This window comes from Camelus bactrianus, unplaced genomic scaffold (genome assembly GCF_048773025.1).
Source record: "Camelus bactrianus isolate YW-2024 breed Bactrian camel unplaced genomic scaffold, ASM4877302v1 HiC_scaffold_34, whole genome shotgun sequence".
Lineage (NCBI taxonomy): Eukaryota > Metazoa > Chordata > Mammalia > Artiodactyla > Camelidae > Camelus > Camelus bactrianus.
In genome coordinates this window covers 449668-463618 of record NW_027413949.1, presented here as the reverse complement: position 1 = coordinate 463618, position 13951 = coordinate 449668, and the positions used below count along the sequence as shown (strand labels likewise).

The 13951-nt window shown below is 42.9% G+C and overlaps 1 long non-coding RNA gene across 1 annotated transcript; it reads right to left on the bottom strand.

Moving 5' to 3' along the window:
• Positions 1-959: 959 nt before the first annotated feature.
• LOC141576792 (uncharacterized) lies at positions 960-3100 on the bottom strand. Its single transcript, XR_012505216.1, has 2 exons — positions 2841-3100; positions 960-2013 (listed from the first exon to the last, which is right to left on the bottom strand). It is a non-coding gene; the product is annotated as an uncharacterized LOC141576792 (long non-coding RNA).
• Between the last annotated feature and the right edge of the window lie 10851 nt (positions 3101-13951).

The window sequence follows — 13951 nt, the reverse complement described above, 5'->3', positions numbered from 1 at the left end:
TACCTCCCCAACCTCCTCCACAAAATGATGGTGAACGTCCCCTCCTGGGTCAGAAGGCTAAGTAGAAAGTACCAATCACATGGAGGTGTGCTTTGTTGTTTTATTTTTCAAAAGAAACATGTTTCATTCATGTGATTTAAAATTAAGATCAAGAAACAAACTCTATTCAATGAATGGTAGCCAACACATGTCGTCATAGCTGCTCATCAGGTTTGGCCTCACGTTACACACATTTACATGGACATGTGACATGTGCTGTCATGGGACATGGTGAGTGGGGACAGGGTCTCTGCTCTCACAGGGCACACAGCCTGGTGGGGGAGGCAGTGTTCAATCATTGCCTTTTTTTTAATGTACTTACAAATTATGGGAAATGCTATTTAAAAAGAACAAAGTGAGTCAATGAAAGTGAAAAGTTCAAGGACAGTATTTAGGTGAGGGAAGACAGGGAACCTCTTTGAAGAGCTGACACTCCACTGAGACCCAAAGGACAACTCCGGTGCTGCAGGTGAAGGGCAGGGACACATTGATAAAGGGCTGATATCCAGAATACACCAAAATCTCTTTAAACTCAACAAGAAGAATGAATAACCTGCTTAAAAAATGAGCAAAATGCCTCAACACACACCTCAACATGGAAACTAGATGCCAAAGAAATCTATGGAAACATGCTCCACAGCATCTGTCATCAAGGGGCTGCAGACTGAAACAGTGAGTTATCACTGCACACCAGTCAGAACTGCCAAAACTCAGAACACTGACAGCACCAAATGCTGGTGAGGATGTGGAGCGTCAGGAATTTTCTTGCATTGCTGGTGGGAATGAAAAATGGCCCAGATACTTTGGAAGACGGTCTGGCAATTTTTTACAAAACTAAACGTACTCCTACCATATGATCTGGCAACTGTGCTCCTTGGTGTTTACTGAACAAAATGGAAAATTACGTCCACACAGAAATCTGCATACAGATGTTAATAGCAGCTTTATTCATAATCACCAGAACTCAGAAACAACTAAGCTGTTCTTCAGTAGGTGAATGGATAAATAAACTGTGGTCCAGGCAGAAAATGGACTATTTATGGTGTTAAAATAAAATGAGTTATCAAGGCATGGAAAGACATGGAGGAACCTTAAATGCATATTACTAAGTGAAAGAAGCCAATCTGGGAAGATTCTGCAACTGTCTGATTCCAACTGTATGGTGTTCTGGGAAAGGCAAAACCACAGAGACTAAAAGATCAGTTACTGTCAGAGGCTAGAGGGGAAGGAGTAATGAATGAGGTGCAGCAAGGAGCATTTTTAGGGTCACTAAGACAGACTACTCTGTATGATGCTGTGATGGTAGAAACGTGTCATTGTACATCTGTCCAAACCCACAGAGTGCACACCACCAAGTGTAAATCCTAGTGTCAAGTATGGGCTCTTGGTGATGATGACGTGTCAGTGTAGGTTCACCCATTGTCGCAAATGCACGCTCAGGTACAGGCGTCAATAGTGAGGAGGCTGTGGGGACAAACTGCAGTTCATACACCCAATCCAGCCCCAGCCACTGCTGTGAATAAAGCTCTGTGGGTGTGTGGACTCTCCGGCTGCTCTGGCGTCTGAACAGCAGAGCTGAGCAGCTGCACCAGAGATCAGGAGGTTTGCAGATCCTGAAATATTGACTCCCAAGCCCTTGACAGAAAAAAGTCTGCTGTGTCCTGCTCTACACGAATCACAATTCACCCTGTTGAGACAGGAGAGCAGGGCCCAAACAAGGCATGGTTAATCGGACTGAAGCAATGTTTTAGTCCCAAAACCTTTGTTGAAGTCCTGCAGAATCAGTGACAGACTGTAGCCAGGAAGCGTCTGCAGAAGGAGTCGGTAGCAGGCCTTCCCGCCAGGCTCCGGGATGCCGGGGGCCACGCGCTGCACGGGGGCCACCCACTTGAAGAAGACGGACTTGCAGTGGAAGCCGATCAACTCATAGAGCTCGGAGAGGATGCTGCACTGCTGAATTCTCTCCTAGGAACGCTGAAGCACAGGGAAAAAAGCAACAAGCATCTGAACGAAACATGTAAGTGAAAAAAGACACGTAAAAAATGTTTTCCCATAAAACAGAGACCTGACACAGGAAGGAAGAGGAAGGCTGACTTCGTGCACTGATGGGACCGGATGCAGAAATGCAGGGAAGCAGCGCTGTGCAGATGCTCCAGACCCCCTCCGGCCCCACCTATCCACGTTCATCCTGTCCTTTTCCTAGAAAGGCCTGTATTCCCTGAAACAGAGGAATCTGCTCCCTACACATGAGACGCAGAGAAAGGAAGGAGCAAAAGAAAGGGAAAGTAAAGGAACAACGTTTCACCTAGACCCTAGTATTTGGGCAGGACTTTCACCAAATACACATCTTCTCAAAGCACAGAGCACACAGTGAGAGGCTGACAGAGTGACTGCGACTTCTGCTCCTTAAGCACCAGCTACCTGCCAGCACACGCTGCGCCCCTTACTGAATCATTACAATCATCTCAGAAACTATTACTACCCCGTCTCACAGGCAAGGAAATCTGAAACTCGGGGAAGAATTATTATCATCCTGGACAATGTCCCACGACCCAGAATTGTCAGAGCCTCCACAGACCCTGGACTAAAATTCTCCACTTCACCACGGGCCCTGAGCCTCAGGCTGAGGCCACATCAGGCCTGCACGGGCCCAGAGCACGAGTATGTGGGACAGGGAATGGTCCCACTCGAAGTGCCAGGCCAAGGCCCTCAGAAACCTATGAAATGAAACCAAATCCCCAAACTCCTTTCCAACCCACTGCCCTGTCCGGGAGGACTGCTCGGCACATCTGCGCTGTCACCTGTGCACAGGCTGAGCAAGGGGCCCAGACAGTGACGTGACGTCCCAGTGGAAGTGGCTAGGAGGCCGCTTCATCACAGGACAGACTCTCCCGGCTTCCAACGTTAACTCTCCATTCCATTTTCAACTGGAAAGTAAGTTTAGACTTCTTTTCCTCTCCTAGAAACAAAGAGAGTGGTAATATCAGCAGGAAACTCAAGACTGAGGAAGAGTCTCCTGGCCATCTGGAAGGATAGGTCGGGGAGGGAACAGAGACTGGGATCAGAAAGACCAGTGTTCCAGTCCAAAGTCTGCACGTCACTCGCTTTGACAGTTTACTTATTAATAGAGGTGAAAAAATCTAATTATGATTGTTGGGAAAACTAATTGAAATAACGTATGCCACTAGCATACGTATAAAATCCTTCATGAGTGTCCCAGAAATGGAAGTGATCGTGGTTAGTTACTGTCTGCCAAGTCTTGGGTGCTAAGCCCACATCAGCCAGCCAGAGATGTGCCAGAGAATGCCTCACCAGCTAGCAGCCTTCTCCAACTTGGAAACTCACAGTGTCTGAAGAACAGGCAGTGGTGGATGCTTTGGGACACTCTGGAGGTAACACTCCAGTGATGACTTTAAAAAGCTGGGGAGAATTTAGGGGACCATACAGTTCAAATACAGAAAACACATTCCATGTCTGCCCACATTCATCTCTAGCCATGATGATTCAAAGAGGAAATACATATTCAAACGTACACCATTTTCCCACATAAGTGCATCAAAACAATTTGGAAAGAATGTAACTTTCTTCTCTAGATCACACAGCGGGGATTACAAGGTTTGTACTGAGAGCCCTACTTGTAAAACATCTGCTAACATAACTGGGTCCACTATCAGTCCATTCAAAGAGAAGGATGGAAAAGAACAAAGCCAAGCTAATACGCTCCGGTTTTTGGTGGGTTACAATGTCACAAAGGAGATGGACAGGTCATCAAGGAACCACCCTGCCGTGATCACGGAGCCGGGCAACGGGGTGGGCGGCAAGATGTATGACGCAGCCGCAGCTGTGCCCGCGCTTCTAGGCAGGTATCCAAAGTCTCCTCGACATGGCGTCCAATGCTTGTGCCCACGTCCTCATCACCTGAGATGTATTTAAGAGAAATGAAAACTAATAAACGGAAAATACCTTTGGTGGGCACACCGTCCAAAAAGCAAAGTCACAGTTTGACAACTGGCCATCCCGGTTCCCTGGGATTCATTCTTGGAGAACCTTAAAAACCACCCCTCTGTCCTCAAGAAGTGCTGCCTACTTGTCCTATCTTTGGCTCAGGGATACAGCACGTTCACGTGAACTTCAATGTCTGCACAGATTTGACTGTCTTTCTCCAGGTTCATTTGTCCATTCTGAAGAGGCCTGAGTTAAGTCCATTTTCTGTAAGATCAATTCCCTCCAGTGAAAACTCATCGAGCCTGCAATTAAAAGCCAAATGAACAGGACTGTCCTCAGCTAAAAAGTTCACCCACCCTTCACTGCTTTCTTAATTTCCTTTCCTAGCTAATTGCAACAGACTAAAACCTCCCTCCACCCAGCTCCCCAACTATGTCAAACAGAAATTAAGGTCCATAAAAGAGGAGACAACTCCATAGTCACCTCTGAATTCCTAGCATATACTAATGTCAATAAATAGAACTATGATTATGGCTTCTTTCCTTTAAAACCTTTCTGGTTATTTAAATGAGACCTTGGAAGAGAGCTGTTTGGGTCTAGTATCTTGATCCAGAAGACTCAGGAGGCCTTTTTAGGAATGGCTGTTCACTGTTTCATTCAAAACACAACTTCTCATTCCGGGAGGAGCTGTGATTTTCTGCCAGGAGATTGTGGTCACTCTCATGCCAGAACAGCTTTAAACTAAATCCTTACTTTGGATTTGTTATTTTTCCCTGCATCCCCAAAAATTGACTTTCCTTAATTTCTTGCCTTGAGGAATGATATTTTTCTTTCTTTCTAATTCACCCTTTATTAAACAGGATTCTCAGGATGTGCTTGGCCTTACATAGGATGAGCCATCCAACTCCCAGTGTGAGAGGCCCGGGGCTCACCTCCCGCCCTCCTGCCAGGGCAACTAACACTCAGTTCAGGAGCCAACCGGCACCCCAGGGATTCTAAGTCTCACGTATCTCCCAGAATCCCTGCTTTCTGATATGACTTGGATTCTGAGGATTTCCCCTCACTTTCTTGAAAATTAGCTGTGCAGCTTGAAAGATGAGGAAGGAAGGAATTATTTCTTAATCAGCATTTTAAGGAACTTGTGTAATGAACGTTTTCACGAGTTTCTAGAACACTCCATTGCCGAGACAGAAAACACAATAGATATTTTCTAAACTTAGGTATCATGTGCATTGTTTCTTTGCTTTTGTTTTCTTAACTACTAACACACATTTTTTAATTAAAAAAAATAAGGCCCGAAATAGGATAGAAACTTGAAGGGGCAAAAAAAATTTAAGGGCAAAGAAAGAAAAATGATAAGTACTCTACAAAGTTAATATAATACATACACTATGGATCAGATCAGCAATTCTCAGTAACAGCTAATTGAAACATGACCATGAGGTAAAACGTCTCTCCTGTCAGGAGATGACCAACAGATAATAGAATTAAAACAACAAATTAAAATTCTATGTCTGGCGAGGTATAGAAGGCTACCAGCTAAATGTGTCTACTTCTGGAAAAGAGGGAGGCTCACCAGCTCTTTACTGTGGAGCCTGAGCCTAGGGGAGGGCGGTGAAGAACCGCCCTGTAAGTATCCAATTAACAAAGTGGGTTATGAATAAAGAGACGTGAGCTTTGATGACAGAGATGATACTACTATTCACTTGTCCTGTAAAGAATACTTCACGTTCAGCGATCAATACCTCGGCGTCCTCAGGGATTGAGATTATAGGAAAATGCACAGCCCGGGCCCAGACCTCCTCTGTGAGCTCGTGACACTGCACTTAGATGTCTCAAGAGCAACTCCAACTCCACCTGAAAAGAGCTGACTTCACGGTGCTCCTCCCATAGCCGTCCTGCCCAGGGCCCCTGGTTGGGAGGGAAGGTCTCTCTGCCCCTCCCAGCTCAGGCCCATCACTCACAGATGTGACTGGACCCCTCCTTCAGGGCTCAGATTTCCTCAGTCACCGAGACCCACCACCGACACCTGACCTACCAGGTATTCACAGGCACTCCCTCAGCACTGACTTTGGGCTGGGGACCACGCTGCACACTGTGCGAATGTTATCTCACTGGATCTCCACAACAGTCCTGGGAATTGGGTACATCACTGCTTCAATTGATTAAATAAATTGTTTCACTTCCTTGAGTGCGTCATCCAAAGTGACACGTCTACTGAGCCACAAACATGGGACTGAAAACCACTTGAAAATTGAACACTGCTACACCTCGCAGCCACCCTACTCTGATTCGTCACATCACTTTCTGCCGAGCCTACTGAATGTTTGCAAGCATTCTACAAACACAAAAGTGATCTACGAGAGCACCCCACTCCCCTAATTAAAATCTGTCAATGATGGTCCACTGCTCTTCAGAGAAAGCCTCACCAGGCCTGAGCACAGCCCAACGGCCCGGCATCCTCGTTCCCTGCGCGGCCACGCAGCCTCACCCACCACGCAGCACAGTGCCGTGTCCAGGACTGGGATGCTGACTCCGTACAACACGGGGCTCGTCTCACTCTAACAATGATCACCCTCTTCAGTGGTCACCCTCTAAAATGCTGACTCTCAGAAAAATATTTTCTCAGGATGAATCAATATCTTTTTCCTTACAACTTCCAGTCATTGATAATGAGCTCCCCCAAAAAGAGAGAAGACTTAATCTTCAGTCTCCTTATCTGTAAAGTGGGAATAACAAGGAAATATGTAAGGTTTTCAGAGAAATAAAACTCATGTGAGTCTGAGGGACAATTCCCAACATACAGTAAGCACTCAATATGGGCTTACTTAGTATTAATAAGAATATGTTGCATTCCAGCAACCTTAAATCAATGATTTATGGCTTTGTCCAACAGACTACTGACAAACAGTTGGACGAACCCTTTTGAGCAGATCAGCACAAGTGTATTGGGAGAGGTAAGCGCTGCCTCCAGTTACAGCTCAAACTCTTACATGTTGTTTGAGCATTTAGTTGTCGTTATTGAATAAAGACAGGTGTTCTTTAGTCAAAGCTCCTGAAACATAAATCTTCAAAGATAGATACAAATTAGGTTTCAAGTACAACATTCTCACTAGAAATTATTTGAAAATGATAGTCTTAGCTCCTCTGTACATCAAAAGGGCATGTTCTTAATGTATCTGACTATATACACTGAAAGGATTGTTTAAAAGAAATTAAGATGAAGCCATCCTAAATAAGTTCTCAGTATCATCTGCACAAAGCCCCACCCAAGGGTCTCATTTCTCACTTCCACATAGGTGTTCAGGTAGTTTAACCTGGGTCTTGGTTTTTTAAAACACAGGGGAGGGAAGAGTTGTGGATAGATTTATGAAGCAAATATAAACCTAGTGTATTTGATGTGTAGGAATCCTAGAAATAAACAAATTGATATATAGTCCCACCCTTAAGAAGCTCAGCCTTTCCATTTACAACAGCATTAAAAATAAAATGGGAGATACATTTAACAAAAATTTACAAGATTTGTACATTGAACAATTTGAAGTATCACTGAAAAAATTTTAGAAGATCTACATATACGGAAGACATCCCATGTTCATGGAATAGTAGACAATATTGTTAAAAATGTTAAGACTCCCCAAAGTGATCTACAAATTCAGTGGAATCGCTATCAAAATTCCAGCTGACTTCTTTGCAAAAATTGAAAAACTGATCCCAAAATTCATATGGAAGTGCAAGGGGCCCAGGACAGCCAAAGCTATCTTGAAGAAGCAGAGCAAAGTGGGAGGACTCACTTTAAATGTTACTACAAATCTATAGTACTGAAGTCATTATGGTACTGTCATAAGTTTGGGTACATAAATCTATGAGACACAGTAAAAATTCCAGGGGGGAAACTTATATTTACAATCAGTTTTCAACAAGTGTGCCAACAACACTGCATTGAAAGAATAGTCTATTCAACGAATGGTGCAGGGAAGGCTGGGTATCTGCAGGCAAAAGAATGAATTTAGAATCTGAAACCCCCTATTGTATATAACAAATAAAAATTAATTGAAAATGGATCACAGACAGAAACGTAAAATCTAAACCTATAAACTTTCTAAAAGAAGACATAGTATAAATCTTTGTGGTCCTAGGATAGGTTATGGTTTCCTAGATACAATACCAAGAGCAGAAGTGATAAAAAAAAAAAAACCAGATAAACTGGACTTCATCAAAATTAAAACCACTTGTTACAAAAGACATCATCAAGAAAATGAAATGAAAGGGGAAGTGGGTAGCTCAAGTGATAGAGTGCATGCTTGGCAAAAAATAAATAAATAAATAAAATAAATGAATAAATCTAATTACCTCCCCTATAAAGGAATTGTCTTAATGTTTAAAAAAAGTAAAGTGGAATGACAATCTGCAGAATAGTAGAAAAAATTTGCAAAGCATATATCTAATAAGAGACTAGTATCCAGGATATAAAAAAAATGTTTACAACTGACCAATACAAAGAAAATCGACCCAATTTTTAAATTTACCAAGGAATTAAATAGATACACAAATGGCCAATAGCATATAAAAAGATGCTCAGCATCACTAGTCAAATCAAAATCAAAATGAGATCTCATTTTACACCCACTAGGATGGTTATAATCAAAACACGGACAATAACAATTGTCGGTCAGGAGGCAGAGGAATGGGAACCCTCAATATGCAGCCATTGGAAATGGGCAATGGTGCAGCTTCTTTGGAAAAGTCTGGTGTTTCCTCAAAAGTTTAGTGTTATCATATGGCTCAGCAATTCTACTCCTACATATAGGGTCATCCCTCAGTATCCTCGGGGGATTGGTTTCAGGAACCCACCACCCTGGATTCCATAATCCAAGGATGTTCGAGTCCCTTTACAACCAGCCATCTGGATCCATGAAGTGGAAACTACAGATATGGAGGGCCAACTGTACAGCCAACAGAATGAAAACATATTCTCACAAAAATTTGCACATCAATATTCATAGCAGTATCATTCAGAGTAGCCAAAAGTTACAAACAATGTCCATCCATCAATGAATGGGTAAAAAAATTATCAAGAATAGTCCCAAAAACTTTTGGTCATTGAATCTTTGACAAAGGAGGTGAGAACATACAATGGAGTATAGACAGCCTCTTCAGAAAATGGTGTAGGGAAAACTGGACAGCTGCATGTAAATCAATGAAGTTAGACTACTCCCTCACAGCACACACAAAAATAAATTCAAAATGGCTTAAAGACTTAAACATGTAGACAAGACACTACAAACCTCTTAGAAGAAAACGTAGGCAAAACATCTGACATGCATCTCAGCAATGTTCTCCTAGAGCAGTCTACTCAAGCAATAGAAATACAAGCAAAAATATACAAGTGGGGTCTAATTAAACTTTCAAGCTTTTTCACAGCAAAGGAAACAGTAAGCAAAACAAAAAGACAGCCTATGGAATGGGAGAAAATATTTACATTCAATGAGACTGTCAAGGGGTTAATTCCCAGAATATATAAACAGCTTTTACACTTCATAAGAAAGAAAAATAAACAATTCAATCCAAAAATGGGCAGAAGTGCTAAAGAAACTTTTCTCCAATGAAAACATACAAATGGCCAATAGGCACATGAAAAAATGTTCAATATCATTATCAGAGAAATGCAAATCAAAACTACAATCAAGTATCACCTCACACCAGTCAGAATAGCCATCATTCAGAAGTTCACAAACAATAAATGCTGGAGAGGCTGTGGAGAAAATGGAACCCTCCTACACTGTGCTAGGAATGAAGTTTGGTGGAGCCATTGTGGAAAACTGTATGGAGATTCACCAAAAGACAAAAAATTTACTTCCCCTATGACCCAGCAATCCCACTCCTGGGCATATATCCAGAAGTAACCCTAATTCAAAAAGACACCTTCCCCCAAATATTCACAGCAGCACTATTTACAATAGCCAAGACATGGAAACAACCTAAATGTCCACTGACAGATGACTGGATAAAGCGGTTGCAGTATATTTATACCATAGACTACTACGTAGGCATAAAAAAATAATAAAATAATGCCATTTGCAGTAACATGAATGGACCTGGAGAATGTCATTCTAAGAGAAGTAAGCCAGAAAGAGAAAGAAAAATACCATATGAGATCGCTCATATGTGGAATCTTAAAAAAAAAAAGAAAGAGAAACTTATCTACAGAGCAGAAACAGACACAGAGACATAGAAACCAAACTATGGTTACCAGAGGGGAGACGGTGTGGGAAGGGATAACTTGTGAGTTCAAGGTTTGCAGATACTGATTATGTATAGAATAAACAGCAAGTTTATACTGTATAGTACAGGGAAATATGTTTAATATCTTATAGTAACTTATGTTGAAAAAGAATATGAAAATGAATACATGTATATTCCTATATAACTGAAGTGTTGTGCTGTAAACAAGAAACTGATGCAACATTATAAACTGACTAGACTTCAATGAAACTATTTTTAAATAGACCAAAAACAAAAAAAAGAAAAAGAAAAAAGATATTATTAAACCAAAAGAATAAATTACTGTTTCAGGCTACAACATGGATGAACCTTAAAAAAGTATGCTGAAGTAAGCCAGACACAAAAGGACAAATACTGCCCTTTTAGGTGAAGTGTATCTAAGTGTTCATTGTACTACTCCTGTAAATTTTCCGGAAGTTTGAAGTCTATTAAATTAAAAATAAAGTGTATTATTCATTAAAAACCTAAAACGATCCCTCACAGGAGGGCTTTAAATAATAAATGAAGAAATGCATGTAAATCTCCTGGAACAACACTTTGCACGTCCACAGACAGTCACTGCTGTCACTGCCACTCAGAGGTTGGTACCAGCGCTGATGAGAGCTGCCTCCACTCGCTGCCCTGCAGACAGTTGTGAGGGCCTGGGGTCTGACAGGCAGGGTGACCTGGAACCTGAGTCAGACACAGCAATGCCCCAGACTCTGTGTTACCCAACTTTCTTATACAAGCTGCTACATGTAACATAAACACGCTAGAGGGATGTATCTTACAACATAGGCAATACAGTCAATGTTTTACAATAACTATAAATGGAGCAACTATTGTACACCTGAAACATATATTGTAAATCAGCTATACCTTTTGAAAAAATTAAAAAATAATGTAAAAATATTATAACTTTAATATCAGTCCAGTTTTTAAGTAACTACTAAACAGCTTAGAATGTATAAAAGCATTTAATTGTGATGTTTATTTACATATTTATTTACTTTCAGCCTCCTGCTAAAAGAGAATTTAAACAATTTTTTAAACACAGCTTAACAACCATAACAACAAAAAGACAAAAGTGAGAGTGAAAAGAAAATGGAGATTCAATACTTAAATGAAACCAGGGGGAGGTAAAGTCATAAAAATGGATGCCATGAAGTCAGGGTAAGTGTTAAAGGCCGACTAGAAATTCAGCTGTAAGATTTTTGGCAGCTAAAGCAAAAAGAAAAAGATGAAGGGGCGGGTGGTAGAGCTCAGTGTTAGAGCGTGTGTATAGCATACACAGGGTCTGGGTTCAAGCCCCAGGGCCTCCACTAACAGATAAATACACCTAATTACCTACCCCCCCAAAAAGAGCCCCAAAGAAAATAAAAAGAGAAATTTGTTTCCTAAAAAACCCTGATATTAAATTTAGATTAAATACTTAAAAAAAAAAAAGAAAAATAGAAACAAATGAGTGACACAAGCGATAATGCCCGTGAGATAAATCTGCGGTGCAGCTGGCAGGTCCCCATGTCCCACGTGGGAAAATCTGAAACATCTTTCACACCACCCAGAGTCATCCTCAGCCTACCCCACCCCTCCCCCTGTTAAATGCAGGAGCACAGCCAGGGCCGGGCCTTTGTTCTCTCTGTGTCATCACAGTGAGACAGGATGGAAGGGGGCAGAGCACAGCCATTCAAGGAAGGCCAAAGCAATTAACATCAAAATGGTGAAGGATTCAACCCCCAATAGGCCTTGAGGCTCAGGATGAAGAGATTTAAGTTCTAGCAGATCTTGAGCTTCATTACACACCCGTTGTAATAGTAACATGGTGAATAACAAGCCCCCAGGCACCATGGCAGTCCCAAGGCTAGACAAAAATGGTCAAAGGGTGGGAAATGGCCAACTCCCTGTGAATTCCAGCCCCTTACCCTTAGGCTGGTCCTTCTACTTATTAGCATATGAAACCACCAAGCCCATGAATACAAGCAACACAGCACTGCCTAGGGGTCACACCTCTCTCTCCCGTTTCAGAGAAGGCCCACACTCTGTAGAGTGTGTACATACTTTTAATCTGAGCATCAAACCCCCACACATCGTGGAATATCTCTTGCCTTTCAACAAATCTCTCTGAATAAATCTACCTTTACTCAACAGTGGCTTGCCCTTGAATACTTTCCTGCATGAAGCCAAGTACCCACATCTGGCAGGGCACACCCAAGGGGCTCAACCAAAGCCTGGGACACAGCCCTTCTCATGCCCCACTTATTTTTTCTAGTATCAACAGGACTGGGTTGTGAAGGGAGCTCTAAGGCCCCGGCTAAGGGACAGAAGCAGCCCCAAGGGCTCGAATTGGTGGGCAGCCTCTCCCCCAGCAGGGGCCCTGGGGTCTGCCCGGTTCTCTATGTTTCTTTGTTGTGCTGACTCCCCAGCCACAGAGCGTTCTCCCTAGGCCTGTCCCCACAAAACCCTTCTCTCCAAAATACAAGCACATCATGTCACAGTCCTCTTGTTCAACCAGGAAATGTTCAGCCCACTATTTCCCTCCCCAGTAAAGTACCTAACTGTCCTCCCTCCCATCCCACCACTTCTTTCTTTGTGACAACTCTGCACTCTCCACCCACCATCCTGAACGCAGGTGCCTTGCTGGCTGGGACCGAGATGTTTCAGTCTTACACAGCCTGCGTCCTTTCACTTTCCCCTTTCTACCTTAAAATGCCTTTCCTGAGTCTCCCACCCATCTGATTCTGAACTTCACAAAGTGCTGAGTTTACGGTCACTATGTGCATACATCCCAGGTTTTGACTAGGTTTCCTTCACAAGATCAACATTAAGGCGCTGCATCAAGAAGTTTAAAGAGGCTATTCTTACATCTGAGCGGAGGAGCCTGCATAAAATTTAAATGGCTTTGAATAGACTGTTAACCAGGGACAGAGAGGTCGCAGGTCCTAGTCAACAGTGTCATGAGGCAAAATGTTCTTCAAAGGCTCAGAGTGGCTTCTGAACACGGAGTCTGCAGGGAGGAGGTGACAGGCAGTGAGTGGAGTGTGTGACAGAGCTTACGCTCCCCCAGCTGGGGAAGAATTGAATTTTTTTCTAGTTTTCCAAACAATTTCTTACTACCTTTTTCTCCTACTGTCACATACCATTTCCTACGAATTAAGAAAATCAATATCAGTCATTTGGGCCACTTGGGAGAAGCTACACGATGCCATTCACAGGGCTGGGGCATGACAGCCACGCCAGTCTAGGTTGAAAGACCAGTGGGGGTATTTTCACGGTAATCACGGGCATGCAGCAAACTCCCCAGCTTCAATGACCTCATCTCAAAGTTGGGGCCAATAAAACTACCAAGCAAAGTGCGTGATGATTATGGCCAACATCTGTTTACTAGGTAAGTGCCCATGACAGCTGCCGCTTAATGGGGAATGAGTATGACTAACGAGGCCCAGTCTACCTGGTCACACGTGCCCTGCCTTCCTGCCTTTGTGCAGCAGCAGAGCTTGTTTAGCTGAGATGAACGCCCCCAGAGCAGCCCCGACGGGTAAGCTCCCAGCGCTGCACGGCGAGGTCTGTTCCTTTCCTTCTCAGAGCTGATCACAGTTTGCAGTCATCTGTTTTTATGTTTATCCATTTTGTAACTGCCTCCACCCCGGAGTTTTGCTCAAGCAGCACAGGGCCAGGTATGTCTTCCTCCCTGCTGGATATTCTG